The sequence below is a fragment of the Microtus oregoni genome, unplaced genomic scaffold (assembly GCF_018167655.1).
Source record: "Microtus oregoni isolate MIOR12 unplaced genomic scaffold, Mior012 000014F_ref0000157, whole genome shotgun sequence".
Taxonomy (NCBI): Eukaryota; Metazoa; Chordata; class Mammalia; order Rodentia; family Cricetidae; genus Microtus; species Microtus oregoni.
Genome location: NW_024543073.1, coordinates 45,161,226 through 45,178,267, shown reverse-complemented (window position 1 = coordinate 45,178,267; position 17,042 = coordinate 45,161,226). Strand labels below are relative to the sequence as shown.

Here is a 17,042-nt window from a genome sequence, read left to right as displayed (position 1 = left end):
ACTTCAGCACCAAGGGCAGGACAGTTGAGACCAGGAAAACTATTGTCATGCTAACCATTCATTGGTTAGAAACAAGCAAGAAAATGTGCCATTAGTACCCAAAATTAAAGAAAAAAGGATTGATTCTGCTTACCAAGGCATCCTTGAGGACACAGCAGAGGCTATCCACCCCTCAGCTAAGTCAGTTCCTGTGTTCCATGAAGCTATACGCCAGAATCCTGGCGGCTTTTCACATTACTCAAAAATGGGGAAAAAACTTGTACATTTGATGAAAGAAAATGGAACCGGGGGGGGGGGGGCGGAGAAAAAAACAAAAGCATGTTGAAAAAAACCTATTTAAATGCCCAGAAAGTTCAGAGCAGTGTCAGTTAGTCGTTAGGAACATTCCGGGCCGCAGTGTAGAAAAGAGGGCATCGGTTTAGGAAGTTTGACTTAAGTCCAAAGCAGGGCGAGGCGGTAGTGGAAAGAGCTCTGCTCCAGAAGAGGACACAATGAGAGTGCATGGGTAATGAGATCGCTGGCTCCAGAGAGCTTGGCTTTCTTATGCCGCTTCATAATTAATTCAAAGCTTTGATAATTTCATTAGATATCTCCTTTGCTAGTCCTATCAATAAAAGATGGCACTGGACCCCAGCTCTTCTGTGGCATGAACACAGGCAACAATCACAGGCCAGGGAAACCTCTGCTTTTTGACAGAGACAGAGGCATATGGCGTTCTGTGCTGTACTGGGGGAGACGATGAGGAATAAAAAGATTCAGCCACATAAAATATTATAAATGACAGTTATAAACTACAGCGACATTATTTTTGGCATCTCCCTAGAACTCAACTATGGGCAATTCCAGGAAAGTTCTACACACAGAGAAAACTAAAGGGGATACACGTGGGTTGTGGTCAGAACAACGGGGTGCATTGGCATCCTCACACACACGTGTACAGATTTCCCAAAAATCTGTGAGCGCAAGCTGCATTTTATGCTCCAGATAGATGGAGCTTTTTTCAAAGAAAGCAGTTAGGGCTTTCCGCCAGAGTTCTTCCTTCCTCGTCATTTTCAGACTCTTTTCCTAACCTTACACCAGATAGCAAGTGAGCCGCCCAGCACTTACAGAAACATGGCGTCACTACAAGTGTAACTCACAAATCAGAGTTGAGAAAGTACCCAAACCCTCCAACCCAGCCACTCTTGATCACCTCCGTGATACAAACATGAGTAGTATTTCATGTGGACTGGCTGAGAGAGCGGTGTCACGACGAGATGCCCCAGCCACCTCCTTGGCAGTTTCTGACTGTGGGAAGATCTGAATTCTCTGCTATGTCATCCACTTGGGTGGGAAATCAACACCTTTTGTGAACTGATTGATTTAGGGCTCTGGTACTCCAAAGACCAGATGAAGTTAGATACCCTGAACCCACAGTGTGCAAGGAGAGAACCAATTCCCACAAGCTTAGGCTCAATTCTACAGCAGCAGTACATGAGGAAGTTAGGATTTCAAGAGTTTTGGGGGCTGTTTTCTGATGTAAGGAGGGCTGCCCTTCCCTTCACACAGTCTGCAAGGCCTTCTCTAGCCGGCACTCTCTAGCCGGCACTCTCTAGACGGCACTCTCCGTTCCTTCCCTGCCTCATTAAACTACTCCCCACTTCCTCAAATTCATGACATCATGCTATTTCTTACATCTTTGCTCCCTGATCTAAAATAACTCCTCCCTCAAGGAAGGGAGAGGACCTTAAGCAACCCTCGGCTATCCTAGCAAATCAGCTTGCGGACCACACCTCCAAGTAGCCAGTAAAAACTTACATCCACACCATCCAGAGAAGGGACTGGAACACAGTACTCTAAATATTTAGTAAACCGGGATGAAACTGACTCTAGCCACACAGGAGTCAGGCCAAGCCAGAGTGGTGAAGCCAGGGAGCTGATGCTGTAGGCGTGTCCATGTTGGAAGAAGCCCAGGTTCTGGCTGCCAAGGAGGGCATGAAGCAGAGTGGAATGCCAAAAGATGGCACCTACGGAAGAGCCACCAGTAACACAAGGCCAGCCACCCCTTCAATGCCCTAGGAGACAGACAAGCAGGTGTATGTCTGTAGTCCTCAGCCAAAGCAGCTCCCTACTGCCATCTAAAGACAACATAAAAGGGAAAAAGGTGTCTATAGTCCCTCACAAAGGAGAAGAGCCTGTGGCTGGAACCAGAGCCTTCTGAGCCCAGCCTTCTCCCCTCTGCATGACTTCTCTGGCTGTTGCATCCTGGAGCAGGAAAAAGCAGGATGTGACCAGTGTTTGCCCACCCACCACTCCTCAATGTGGTCATAGGCTGACCAGACAGACTCTCAACTAGCCTGGGTTTTGCTCTTCTCAGACAGTTTAAAAAAAAAAAAAAAAAAAAAAACCACTGGATTTTTTTTTTTAAAAAAATGAGTAAAGGAAGCGGCAAAGCAAACAGAAAGCTTAACCACACTGCAGAAGGTCTGAAGAAGTTGCAAAATGCTCTGGATGGATTTTCTTCAGCAAACATTACTGGAATATGGGTTCCTGTCTCTCACCATCTAGGTCCTCTGGATCCCCAAAGCCTGACCATTGGCTCCCCGTAATGGTTCTTCCCTTCCTGATCCAAAATTCCTCTAGAAACCTTCTATGTGTATAACCTGTGACCCAATAGTAGATCAGCCAAACCGAGACCTCTCCCCCCCTGCCCCACGGGGTTAATAAGGTGGCCTTGCTAGTCTGTGAGGATTTAGAGACACAGGGGAGCAGGCTACTCAGCAAGCAGACACACTTGTTGCAGGCTGGCAGCCTGCGTTTGCTCCCTGGACCCACAGTGTGCAAGGAGAGAACCAACTCCCACAAGTCGTCCTCTGACTTCCTCACTTACACACCAAAGCGTGCCCATGTGTGTTCGCATGTGTGTGTGCACACATACACGCACAACAAACAATGTTTATAAAAGGACAAAAATAAAAATCAAAATGCCCATTCTTGAGCAACCAGCCTAACAGACCACTGTTGATGATTTATGATATTTAGATATATGGCATCCTAAAACTCTATGATGATTTATCCGAACATCAAAAAAAAAATTAGAATACAAAGTTTATTCTTAAGCAAGGTGGTGGAATGTTTGCCTGTTCACCTAGATATTCAGCCTGTACAAACAGCCCATGAGGTAAGGTGAAGTAACTTCCTCCCCAGTCCGGACAGAAGACCTTACACTCAATATTCTTAAATGAATTATCACATGAAGAAGAAAGGGCTAGCATGGCCACGAAGCATTTACCAACTGAAGGAGGCAGTTTGGAACACTTTAATTCTTTGTCGAGCCTACTGCTGGAGGGAGCGCAGTTACATATTTTTATAAATGCCGACATACTTCCTACTTGAGAGGAACTGTCTGTCATCAAACTGCTGCTCCAGGAGGAAGCTATAATTCTTTCTAATTTCTGCAGGTCTATCTTGCTACCATGGTGGGGGAATTTTTTTTTTCTTGCATATCCTTTAACCTGAGGTGAACAGAGTTACCATCCCTGTTTAAAACTATTCTTTTCAAGTCAGGCATGGAAAATATGCAAGTTCCTGTTTCTGCGCCCTAAATTGAATCAGGTGTCCTCTCCTCTTAAGAAAATGAAGCTGCTTTGGTGCTTGCGTGTTTTAATGAGAGCGGAGTTGGCCGACAGTGACAAATGGCAGTGACACGGGAGAGAGCATGCGAGCGGGACAATGTGTGCACGGCACAGGCTCACAGACACGGAGAGAGCGTGCGAGCAGGACAATGTGTGCACAGGCTCACAGACACGGAGAGAGCGTGTGAGCAGGACAATGTGTGCACGGCACAGGCTCACAGACACGGAGAGAGCATGTGAGCAGGACAATGTGTGCACGGCACAGACACGGAGAGAGCACGTGAGCAGGACAATGTGTGCACGGCACAGGCTCACAGACACGGAGAGAGCATGCAAGCGGGACAATGTGTGCACGGCACAGGCTCACAGACACAGAGAGAGCACGTGAGCAGGACAATGTGTGCACGGCACAGACACGGAGAGAGCACGTGAGCAGGACAATGTGTGCATGGCACAGGCTCACAGACACGGAGAGAGCGTGCGAGCAGGACAATGTGTGCACAGGCTCACAGACACGGAGAGAGCACGCGAGCAGGACAATGTGTGCACAGGCTCACAGACACGGAGAGAGCATGTGAGCAGGACAATGTGTGCACAGGCTCACAGACACGGAGAGAGCATGTGAGCAGGACAATGTGTGCACGGCACAGGCTCACAGACACGGAGAGAGCATGTGAGCAGGACAATGTGTGCACGGCACAGGCTCACAGACTATTTTTCACTGACTACTCTGAATGACTTCGCTGTTTCTTAAGGGGCCTATTAATCTCAAATTTAGTTATTACACAACGTTTATTTGAACATATATTCTGAGGATGATGACAGTTAATAAAGGCAATCTCTCACAAGCTGTATTTTACATATTGTTGCACCTACAGCTCCCAGTCCTTAGATGGTACTGATGGAACAGTTGACATTGTTTGTATCAGGCTTATTTTTTTTTTACACTGCATATATTCAGACTCCTTTCTAAGCACATGGGAACTCTTAAATAACTGTTAAAATGCATAAGAAAAAGTCCGCACACAAAACGGTAAAAGTAAAAGGGCATCTTAACTGTTCAACAAAAATCGTTTAATGTGCAGACTGACCCTTCTAAGACAAACCAGACGCCTTTTAACACTTTTAGAGCTCAGGCGCCTAATATACACCAACCCTTGCATACCAATCCACTCTCACAGTGTGCGCAGAGCCTGGGACAGAGGGCAAAATCAATTTTCTTGAGGTGCAAAAAGAATCAAATAGCAGCTCCAGTGCTCTACTCCTTGGATGTTTACCGCCAAGTCCCAGGCACTGCGACAGTGCAGAGGCTGAAGTGGTCTCCAGTCTGTTAAAGGACCCTTTTTACATTCTCCTCAGTTAGCAACTCAATAGATCCATCAGTTCAGACCGGGTTCAGGTTCTGGGGGAAAGAGTGACTTTAAGTAAAACTGGTTACACAATAGAAAAATCCACGACAACCTAGAGGAAGACTTGCAAATGCCCACTACCACTGAGATTCCTGTGACCTCCTCCTGAAATCTCAGGTGCAGAGAAATCAGACCTAGAGGGCAGGATCCTTGGATTCACTGACAAGTGCATTACTATGAAGAAATAAAGCTTCGGGAGGAAAGAGGTCTTTCCAAGGTCATGTGGTCCCCAGCAAAGCCAGACAGAAGTCCTCTCCAGGCATGCTGCTGCCACTCTATCACAGCCACACGGGCTAGCTCACGGGCTTCAGACATCCACAGATATTGCTTTTGCATTTAAATTGCAGAAGCCAATATATTAAAATGGTTACAGTTATGTGGGGATAATGGAATGATAAACATTTTCTCCTCTGTGTTGTTCCTTGATTTTTTTTTTTTTTTTTGGTTTTTCGAGACAGGGTTTCTCTGTGGTTTTGGAGCCTGTCCTGGAACTAGCTCTTGTAGACCAGGCTGGTCTCGAACTCACAGAGATCTGCCTGCCTCTGCCTCCCAAGTGCTGGGATTAAAGGCGTGCGCCACCACCGCCCGGCTTTTTTTTTAAAAAATATTTATTTATTTATTTATTTGTTATGTATACAATAGTCTATCTGTATGTATGCCTGCAGGCCAGAAGAGGGCACTAGACCCCATTACAGATGATTGTGAGCCACCATGTGGTTGCTGGGAATTAAACTCAGGACCTTTGGAAGAGCAGGCAATGCTCTTAACCTCTGAGCCATCTCTCCAGCCCTGTTCCTTGATTTTTAAGGACATTTTATTACCTATATATTTAGTAAGGGGGAAAATATAAAATAAATGTTGGCTAGTAAGCACAATTAAGAATCCTAGAGGCTCACTCATCAACCTTTGGGCGAACATAGCATGATAATGTGTATATTAGATACTGGTCAGTATATCAGATACTGGTCAGTTAACGTCCAGCTGAACTGAGTAACCCCAACACAGTATCTTAGGGAAACTATCTACCTAGCCATCTTCACTGTATCATTGCTAGTGAAGGGACAAAATGTGGGTACAAACCAGAACACCAAGTCTTCAACTCAAAACACTTAAGATTTGCTTTCTTACATTATATTGACTTCATGTAAATATCTGAAATGAAGCTAAACAGAAATCAGTTAAATTGTGATACAGTACTTGACATTATATCTTTCAATAATGCCAATTTGCTGAAATTCCTGAAGCTTGATTTTTCTTTATCTTATGGGTTTCCAAACTCCCCTAAAAAGGATTAAACAAAATTATTTCTCTATTCATTAAACACAACTTTGTTAAGCCTAGGCCCTTGGAATACAAAAAGTCAAAGCCTGTGGAGTCACAGTTAAGGACAATAGCCTAAAACACAACAATGACTTCAAAGAGTTAAGAAAACCCAGCAACTAATGACCCTGCGTTCTTTCAGGAAACTCCTAGTGGCACACAAGCATTTCTCTGATCAATTAATGGAAGCTCTATTCAGTGCCAACCATAGACGAAGCTCTCAGCACACCAGGGGAAAATCTGGCCAAAAACTCCCCTGGCACTTTGTGTAGAAGGGCATCCACAAAACAGAAGTGACAACCTATGTCAAAGCAATCTAGGGTTTCTCACAAGTTTTAGACTCCAGCTACTCAACTCTGTAATGTCTGCTCTTTTCCATCCATTAGGGCTGAGGACCTCAGCGCTTCTCAAGAGAGCAATGGCTCAGCCCTCAGCAATCCCTCTCCCATCAGCTTCTCATCAGTAATAAACAGCTTCCCTACACCTTTGGGGAAGTAACTTTCCATCCAGTCACAGGCTGCCACAGGCCACAGGCCGTGCCACTGAAGTCACCCTGCAGAGTCTTCGCTGAGAAGCCGGATGCGCACTTGAGGAGTTTCAGGTTCAGATCATGTTAGAAATCACATCTTCAGCACGAAATCCTCCCCTTTCCTGACATATTCTTTAAGGGGGTCCCCTCATTATTGCTACCACAAGTCCTGAGCAGTGGATGTCGAGCTGGTTCTTCAGGGGAAGGGACATTATAGTCTATATTGGCTCTAATAACGTTTTGTTTGTTTTTCAAAACACGGTTTCTCTGTGTAGCCCTGGCTGTTCTGGAACTTGATTTGTAGACCAGGCTGGCCTTGAACCCAAAGAGATCTGCCTGCCTCTGCCACCTGAGTGTGGGATTAAAGGCATGCACCACCATGCCTGGCTCTAATGTAACATTTCTTTTGCTGTTCTACATTTATGTATTATGTATGTGTGCACATGTGTGCATGTGCATGTGTGTACACACCACATGGTGCATCATGGAGCTTAGAAGACACGCTGTGGGTCTCTGTTCTCTTCTTCCACCCCTGTGGGCTCTGGGGATGGAACTCAGCTTTCGCCTGCTGAAGCATCTCACCAGGCCCTAACACAACATTTAAATTAGAAATATTAATTTTGTAGAAACTCATCCAGAAAATGCCAGAACATCAGCCTGATGGCAAAGCCATCTAAAGCATCATAAGAAAGGCAGAAAATAATAATTCTAATGTATATAGATAGGTACAAAGGCCCATTTAAATCTGAATTATTGGAACCTAGCGATATGCAGAAATACTTCACTATACAATGAGGTTTGCTTTAAGAGTACATGATTGGTTTATGACCTGAAAATTTAATCGAGGCACTTCATCTTAAAAATGATTTTTTTTTCGATATTGAACTCGAGTTGGTAGAGGCGAGTCCGGTCTCAAAATGGAGGGCCCTGATCCCAAGGAACCAGAACAGTTGAGGAAATTGTTTATTGGGGGTCTGAGCTTTGAAACCACAGATCTTTTTTTTTTTTTTTTTTTTTTGGTTTTTCGAGACAGGGTTTCTCTGTGGTTTTGGACCCTGTCCTGGAACTAGCTCTTGTAGACCAGGCTGGTCTCGAACTAACAGAGATCCGCCTGCCTCTGCCTCCCAAGTGCTGGAATTAAAGGCATGCGCCACCACCGCCCAGCCACAGATGATATCTTAAGAGAACATTTTGAGAAATGGGGCACACTTACAGACTTACCAGGGGCTTTGGTTTTGTGACCTACTCTTGTGTTGAAGAGGTGGATGCTGCAGTGTGTGCTCGGCCACACTAACCATGGGCATAACTGTGAAGTGAAGGGGACCCTTTCTAAACAAGAGATGCAGAGGTCTGCGGGGTCACAGAGAGGTCGTGGAGGGGGATCTGGCAATTTTGAGTCGTGGAGGTAACTTTGGTTATGGTGGAAACTTTGGTGGAAGAGGAGGCTATGGTGGTGGAGGTGGTGGCACCAGAGGTAGTTATGGAGGTGATAATGGTGGCTATAATGGATTTGGAGGGGATGGTAGCAACTATGGTGGTGGTGCTGGCTACAGCAGTAGAGGAGGCTATGGTGGTGGTAGACCAGGATGTGGAAACCAAGGTGGTGAATATGGTGGTGGTGGTGGAGGAGGATATGACAGTTACAATGAAGGAGGAAATTTTGGTGGAGGTAACTATGGTGGTGGTGGGAACCATAATGACTCTGGAAATTATAGTGGACAACAGCAATCAAATTATGGACCCGTGAGAGGGGGCAGTTCTGGTGGAAGAAGCTCAGGCAGTCCCTACGGTGGTGGCTATGGATCAGGTGGTGGAAGTGGTGGATGTGGTAGCAGAAGGTTTTTAAAAAACAGCAGAAAAGGGCTAGGGTTCTTAGCAGGAGAGAGCGGAGTTGTCAGGAAAGCTGCAGGTTACTTTGAGACAGTCGTCCTAAATGTATTAGAGGAACTGTAAAAATCTGCTACAGAAGGAGGGATGATCCACAGTCAGAAAAGTTATCGCAGCTTAAACAGGAGGCCCTTCTTGTTCAGGACTGTCAGAGCCACAGTTTGCAAAAGTGCAGCTACTGATTAATGCAAGGCAGTGTCAGCGAGATGTTTGTTCCTGAGGTCTTTGATCTGTCGTAGCTTTGTCTTTTTCTTTGTCTTTTCATTACATCAGGTAATGTACTACCTGTACATTGTGGCAGTGCTACCAGGAATAAAAAATTAAGGAATTTTTGACTTTCCAAAAAAAATTATTTCTAAAGTGGTCATTTCAAAACTATGTGACAAAATTCAGGTGGATGTGGTGGCTCCTGGCTGTATTGTCAGGACATGGTGTCACTCGGCTGTATTGTCAGGGCGTGGTGGCGTCTGGCTGTACTGTCAGGACATGGTGTCACTCGGCTGTACTGTCAGGACATGGTGGCACTCGGCAGTACTGTCAGGACGTGGTGGCGTCTGGCTGTACTGTCAGGACATGGTGTCACTCGGCTGTACTGTCAGGACGTGGTGGCGTCTGGCTGTACTGTCAGACATGGTGTCACTAGGCTGTACTGTCAGGACATGGTGGCGTCTGGCTGTACTGTCAGGACATGGTGTCACTGGGCTGTACTGTCAGGGCGTGGTGGCGTCTGGCTGTACTGTCAGGACATGGTGGCACTCGGCAGTACTGTCAGGACGTGGTGGCGTCTGGCTGTACTGTCAGACATGGTGGCACCCGGCTGTACTGTCAGGGCGTGGTGGTGTCTGGCTGTACTGTCAGGGCGTGGTGGTGTCTGGCTGTACTGTCAGGACATGGTGGCACTCGGCTGTACTGTCAGGGCGTGGTGGCGTCTGGATGTACTGTCAGGACATGGTGTCACTGGGCTGTATTGTCAGGGCGTGGTGGCGTCTGGCTGTACTGTCAGATGTGGTGGCACTTGCCTGTATTCTCAACACTCAGAAGGCTGAGGCAGAAAGACTGAAAGTCAAAGACCAGCCTGGGACAAAGAGTTAAACACATACATTTACAGCTAAAAATTCAGAAAACTAGATGCTGGGGCGATCATTCAGTGGATAATGTCCTAAGTGTGCAAGCACGAGGACCAGAGTTCAAGCCTCAGAACCTCCACAGAAGCCAGGCGGTGAAGCAGACCATCTGTAATCCCAGACATTGGTCAGGAGGCAGGGAGCAATCCCAGGGCAAGATCGCTGGCAACACCATTTAAATTGATGGTTTTTTAGTTCAGCAAGAGCCCTTGACTCCGGAAATAAAATGAAAACTGATCAGGAAAGACACCCAACTTCAGCCTCTGAAATCACACACATGTATTTATAACCATGCATATGTGTGCCACAAAGAGACAAATACACATGAGCGCGCACACAGCTTAAAAAACTCGAATTCCTAAGAATGTTCTGGGAATGAGAGGGTATTATCATTGCTGTTTCTAGGTAACCCCGGTCTTATTGTGACCATACAACATGAAGACCAAATAACCGTTCCCAGAGCAGAAGAAACCAGCTATGCCACAAAAATGGCCTTAACCTCGTTTGATTTGCAAATAGATATAAAATTTAACTTGGGTTTGCCTTTTAAATGTCTCTGATAATTATGGATAAAATTTAAACTGCCTCCAAAAACTGGCAACAATAGTTATTGGCCAATCCTCTGCTACGTGGAAGCCTCCAGTGTGATGACCAGCCATGCTGAAGGCAAAGCAACATGCCCATTTTTCCTCTGTGCACCTAACTTTTTGATTCTGTGGTTTCCTGCATAAGCCTGCATTTATTTCTTTTATGCAATAACAAACTTTAAATTCTCCTCCCTCATCTGGCTTGATTTCTTTACCTTGACTGCCTGGAAGTCCTAGCTGAGAAATAACGCGAGACAAAGAAAGAAGGGCACACAGGCTGGAAGGACTGTGTAAATCAGGAATTTATACTGTCCCACCTAGCTCCCCTTAAAAATAAGGAAAAGTAAGTGCGGTTTTCATTGTTGCAAAGCATAAAGTGTACATACAAAACAACATACCTCTATATACCAACAAGGAATAATTTTAAATTGAAATTAACAAAAAATACTATTTATAAGTAATATAAAAACAGGTAAAAGGTATAAAACTTAGATTTTAAAACCTATGAAACACTAACAAGAGAAAAACTTAAATTCCTAGCTAGGGACTTCTTTAGGGCAGAGGCTCAGTCAGGAAAACGCTTGCAGTACAGGTAAAAGGGGGACCTGAGTTTAGGCCCCAGACCCATGGAAAAGTCAGGTATGGTGATAAATGTGTGCAATCCCAGAGCCAAAGAGCGAGGGGGCCGGGAAAGGCAGGAAGGTGCCCAAAGTTCACTGGCTGGTCGGCCTAGCTTCATGTCCCAGTTCAAGACACTGTTTCCAAAACCAAGGTAAACAGCTCTCCTGAGAAATCACAGGCAAGGTTGACCTCTGCCATCTGGACACGTGTACACAAATGTACTCAAATCAGCAAAGTATTCCCACGGATACAAACATGCACACACGTGTGCACATTCCATCCCAACACATGAATAAAAACAGCTTAAGAAATAGAGCTTAAAACTTCCAATATTAACATGTCAAATCTTTTTATATTAGCCTAACAGTCATTGTAATGTCAAAATATCCACAGAGTTTTTAGTATAAATTGACTCAATGAGTAAAATTTATTGTAAAAATAAACTTTATTTATTTATCCGTTTATTTTCGAAGGCATCGCTTTCTTGAGGAAAAATGAACAAGAACAAAGTTGGTCTCCAGATTTCAGCACTTACTGAGAGGAGCGGAAACTGGCTCACAGACAGCACATCTGGAAGATGAGCTTCCTGGAGATATAGGAGCTGCATTGTGACAAGAGTGCACATCTGGAAGATGAGCTTCCTGAAGATAGGAGCTGCTTTGTGACAAGAGTGCACATCTGGAAGATGAGCTTCCTGAAGATAGGAGCTGCTTTGTGACAAGAGTGCACATCTGGAAGATGAGCTTCCTGAAGATAGGAGCTGCTTTGTGACAAGAGTGCACATCTGGAAGATGAGCTTCCTGAAGATAGGAGCTGCTTTGTGACAAGAGTGCACATCTGGAAGATGAGCTTCCTGAAGATAGGAGCTGCTTTGTGACAAGAGTGCAAAAGCAGCTCGTGGGGACAGGACAGACTTAACAAGGGACAACCGCTCTGCCACAGGCCACCCAAACAAAAAGCCAAAGGGAAACGAACCATGAGGCTCACCTCATGAAAAGGACCACTTGATCCAGCCACCCTATCGTCAAGGCTACCAACTTATTAAATGGAAACTATAACACCAGCTTCATAAAATTATTGTGAGATTAAATTAAATGATTATATAAAAACCCAGGTATCGTACAAAACGTCATAAAATCTGTGGCCCAGCTGCTGTTCCTTACACAAGTGTCTGTTCCCTGACATAGGAATCAAAACATACGACAGCAGGTGAAGCACAAGCATTTCTAAAAGGGTCCCCAGAGAAACTGCCTTCCTTCTTGCACCCACACCCAAGTGCTCTGTAGTTCAAACCCCTGCACTTCCGCTCATGGCGGTTCGCGCTTACTGAACTGACAGGGTCTTGAACTCCTGCACCACACTACAAATAGAGCACAAATAGCTTGTTAAGTGCAACTGCAGGAAGAGGTAGGGTTTAAATAAATGAACGCAACTGAAGCACCGTGAGGTGGAAGAACGACAGAGAGCATGGCTGCCTAAAGGAAGACTGGTTGCAGGCTGGCAGGACACACAAACACACATGCAGGCATGGGCGCACAAGCATGTGACATAATAAAAAAATTATTTAAAAAATAATAATAGGGTGGACAGTGGGCGGGCTATACAACTCAGTACAGTGCTTGCCTAGGATGCAGGAAGTCCTCAGTTCCATCTAGAGGACCAAAAATAAAAAATATATAAAAGTGATTAGAATAAGTTCTTTAAAAATCTGTGTGTATGGGACAGTGGTGGCACACGCCTTTAATACCAGCACTCGGGAGGCAGAGGCAGGCAGATCTCTGTGAGCTCGAGGCCAGCCTGGTCTACAAGAGCTAGCTCCAGGACAGGACCCAAAGCTACAGAGAAACCCTGCCTCGAAAAACAAAAACAAAAAATTGTGTGTGTATGTGTGCATATGCACATGTACATCCCTATGAGTATATGCAGGCTTATTTATGCAAACCATGGCACACGTGTGAAGCTCAGAGAATAATCTCAGATGTCAGTCCTCATCATCCACCCTGTTTGAGTGGGATCTCTTTGTTATGTGCCACTGCATACAACAGGCTGGCAAGCTTCCAGGACTGAGTCTGTCTCGAGCGCCCATCCTGCTGTAGGAGCACTACGACCACAGACACATATTATTATGGCAGCTGTTACGGGAGATCTGAACTCACGCCTGCAAGCAAGCTCTTTACCCACTGAGCCATCGCCCCAGGGAAGTCTCGGGTCTTTGGGAGTCTGTGTCTTTACGACTGTGCTGCCAAACTGAACAGGAGAGAAAGGCATGGCACCGGACCACCTGCCATTATCTTGGGACAAAGACACCCACTCCACTACCACAAACATTAGACTCTTGCTGGGCAGAGGTGGCTCACACACACCTTGTCCTAGCACTTGGGAGGCACAGGCAGGCGGATCTGAGTTGGAGGTCAGTTTTAATAACTACAAAGTGAGTTCCAGGATAGCCAGGGCTACACAGAGAAACCTTGTCTTGAAAAACTTTAAAAAACATTAGACTCTTTTTTTAAACATGTTATTAATTAGCAGTTGGTTATGACTTGAATTTTGCTAAATAATAAAAAATAAACTCACTATTAAAACTAAAGTTTTTGTCTTTTTTTTTTCAAATAAAAGACTGAGTATACTTTTCAGAAACTATGAAACACTGATGACTTTAAGTTAGCTGAGTGAGATTTCTCCTTTCTAGTGTTAACACTGACAACGTGGATCTTCTCCGATTTGTACAGATGACAGAACACAGTGGTTCTTTTTATGTCCTATAAAGATCACGGCTGAGTTTAAAAACAAGCTTCAAGGCATCATTTATATCTACAAATAACAGAGTAATCCCGACAGAAGAAGGAGAGAAAGTTTCCCAGTCTCCTAGCCTGGGGTGGAGGGAACCTGCTTGAGAAGACGAAACACTGACAGTGGCTGAACTGGAAGTATAAAGAGGAGCTTGCCAACAGCCTTCCTCCCCAGGCCGTTAATCTTTATCTGACTCTAATATACTATGTAGATAGGATATAGATGAATATCTAATAAACATGGCAAGGAAATCACACAGACACACTAAAAAGTACAACAGCAGTCAGCAAGCAGCAAAGCACTAAATCGACTTCAAGTTTTTATTAAGGGTATCCTTCTGTTAGTGACGGAAGGTGTATTAGCTTAGCGGGCCATGCAATTGCGTGGTACCACAACTAATGGACTGCCAGGAGATGATTTAATAAGAGCCAGCTCAACAGCGCTGGGTAAGTAACTCTGACAACCTGAGGCTTTCTTCTGGTCAAATGTTTTATATCGGTAAGTGTTTTCTTAAAAAAAAGAAAGGGGGGGGGGGCTGTGAAGATAACTCACAGAAAGATTCACTCTAACTGTCCAAACGTTCTTATTTCAGTTCAGAGTGCCAAGACCTTCAGATGTGACTCTACTTGTAACATGGTGAGCGGTCTCACTCAACAAAGCGTTGGGGGGGGAGGGGGGATTTTGCCCCTTTCTAGTCTTGCTAGGAGTAAGGCAAGCAGCAACATCTTCATCAGTCTTAAGAATGTCATATTCCACATGACCCAACAATGCTACTTCTAAAAACCCTCTATGGAGGGGCTGGGGAGTTAGTTAGTTCTGCAAGGATAAAGTGCTAGGTTCAGTCCTCCCTCAACTCTTGAAAAAAAAAAAAAACCATATAAAAAACCATATGAACTAGCTCAAAAGATCATAAGATTATTTTAATAACAAAACCTGTAAGTTTATGAAGGGCTAAGGACACATAGAATATGCCTAAGAATAAGGTTATCTACCAGTAAATAAAGAAATCATTTGGCTGTATTTTCTAGATTATCAGTGGGAACATTTAATGCTTTCATAAGAAGAAGAACCACACAGAAACATAAAATCTGGCTCTACTGCTGTTGTGTGATATATCATTGAACTGGAGTTTTTTAAAATGTAATATAGGACAGTGAATGAATGGCAAGAACCTTTCTCTCGATACTCAAGTCAAAATTACACCTGGGTGTGTAATCATGCAATAATATAAACTAAATTCAAAATAAAAATCATTTCAATAGAAATAGAAATAGTTGCATGTTATTGGAAAAGAATCCTTTTCCATCATTATTAAAGTGATCATTCTTTGGAGAAATAAATCAGAAATGAGTGGAGATGCGAATGTGGCCTGAGAGCAGACTGCAAACAGGCAGGTGAGAGGGTCTGAATACAGCGACTGCGAAGAAGAAAGAAGGTTTAAATGCCAAGAGCCCCTGGCAGTATCTGTTGTCAACTCTTCTGATTATACTCTTTGAAAAGGCATCTCTTTAACCTAGTCTTTAAAAAGAAAGTGACAGGTGAAGTCAGCTCCAGGTGTGAGGCTCCAGGTCTTTTTTTAAAATTGATTTTTATTGAGCTCTACATTTTTCTCTGCTCCCCTCCCTGCCTCTCCCCTCCCACTTCAACCCTCCCCCAAGGTACCCATGCTTCCAATTTACTCAGGAGATCTTGTCTTCTTCTACTTCCCATGTAGATTAGATCCATATAAGCCTTTCCTAGTGTCCTCATTGTTGTCTAAGTTCTCTGGGATTGTGGTTTGTAGACTGGCTTTCTTTGCTTTATGAATTGTTTTTCTGGGTCTGGGTTACCTCACTCAAAATAATGTTTTCTAGCTCCATCCATTTTCCTGTGAAATTCAAGATGTTATTTTTTCTGCTGTGTAATACTCCATTGTGTAAATGTACCACATTTTCCTTATCCACTCTTCGATCGAGGGGCATTTACGTTGTTTCCAAGTTCTGGCTATGACAAACAAAGCTGCTATGAACATAGTTGAGCACATGTCCTTGTGGCATGACTGAGCATCCTTTGGGTATATACCCAAAAGTGGTATTGCTGGGTCTTGAGGAAGGTTGTTTCCTAATTTTCTGAGAAATCACCACACTGACATCCAGAGTGGTTGTATCAGCTTACATTCCCACCAGCAATGCAGAAGTGTTCCCCTTTCCCCACAACCTCTCCAGCATAAGTTGTCAGCAGTGTTTTTTATTTTGGCCATTCTTACAGGTGTAAGATGGAATCTCAGAGTTGTTTTGATTTGCATTTCTCTGGTGACTAAGGATGTTAAACATTTCCTTAAGTGTCTTTCAGCCATTTTAGATTCCTCTGTTGAGAGTTCTCTGTTTAGGTCTGTACTCCATTTTTTATTGGATTATTTTGATCTTTTGGTGTCTAATTTCTTGAGTTCTTTGTATATTTTGGAGATCAGACCTTGGTCTGATGTTGGGTTGGTGAAGATCTTTTCCCATTCAGGCTGTCGTTTTGTCTTGTTGACCGTGTCCTTTGCTTTACAGAAGCTTTTCAGTTTCAGGAGGTCCCATTTATTAATTGTTTCTCTCAGTATTTGTGCTACTGGGATTATATTTAGGAAGTGTTCTCCAGTGCCAATGCGTTCAAGTCTATTTCTTCTATAAGGTTCAGTGTGGCTGGCTTTATGTTGAGGTCTTTGATCCATTTGGACTTGAGTTTTGTGCATAGTGATAAATATGGATCTATTTGCATTCTTCTACAAGTTGCTATCCAGTTATGCCAGCACCACTTGTTAAATATGCTTTCATTTTTCCATTTGATATTTTTTGCTTCTTTGTTAAAAATCAGGTGTTCGAAGTTGTGTGGATTGATATCCGGGTCTTTTATTCAGTTCCATTGATCCTCCTGTCTGTTCTTATGCCAATACCAGGCTGTTTTTAGTACTGTAGCTCTGTAGTAGAGTTTGAAGTCGGGGATTTTGATGCCTCCAGAAGTTCTTTTATTGTACAGAATTGTTTTGGCTATTCTGGATTTTTTGCTTTTCCATATGAATTTGAGTACCATTCTTTCGAGGTCTTTGAAGAATTTTGCTGGGATTTTGATGGGCATTGTGTTGAATCGGTGAGGCTCCAGTTCTTAATTTGTTTTTAGTATGCTCAGTTTCTTGTAAA

General features: G+C 44.0%; 1 protein-coding gene across 5 annotated transcripts in view; it reads right to left on the bottom strand.

Moving 5' to 3' along the window:
- The window catches only part of Slc10a7 (solute carrier family 10 member 7), a 225,644-nt gene that overhangs the window by 155,124 nt on the left and 53,478 nt on the right, over window positions 1–17,042 (bottom strand). The window lies entirely within an intron of this gene.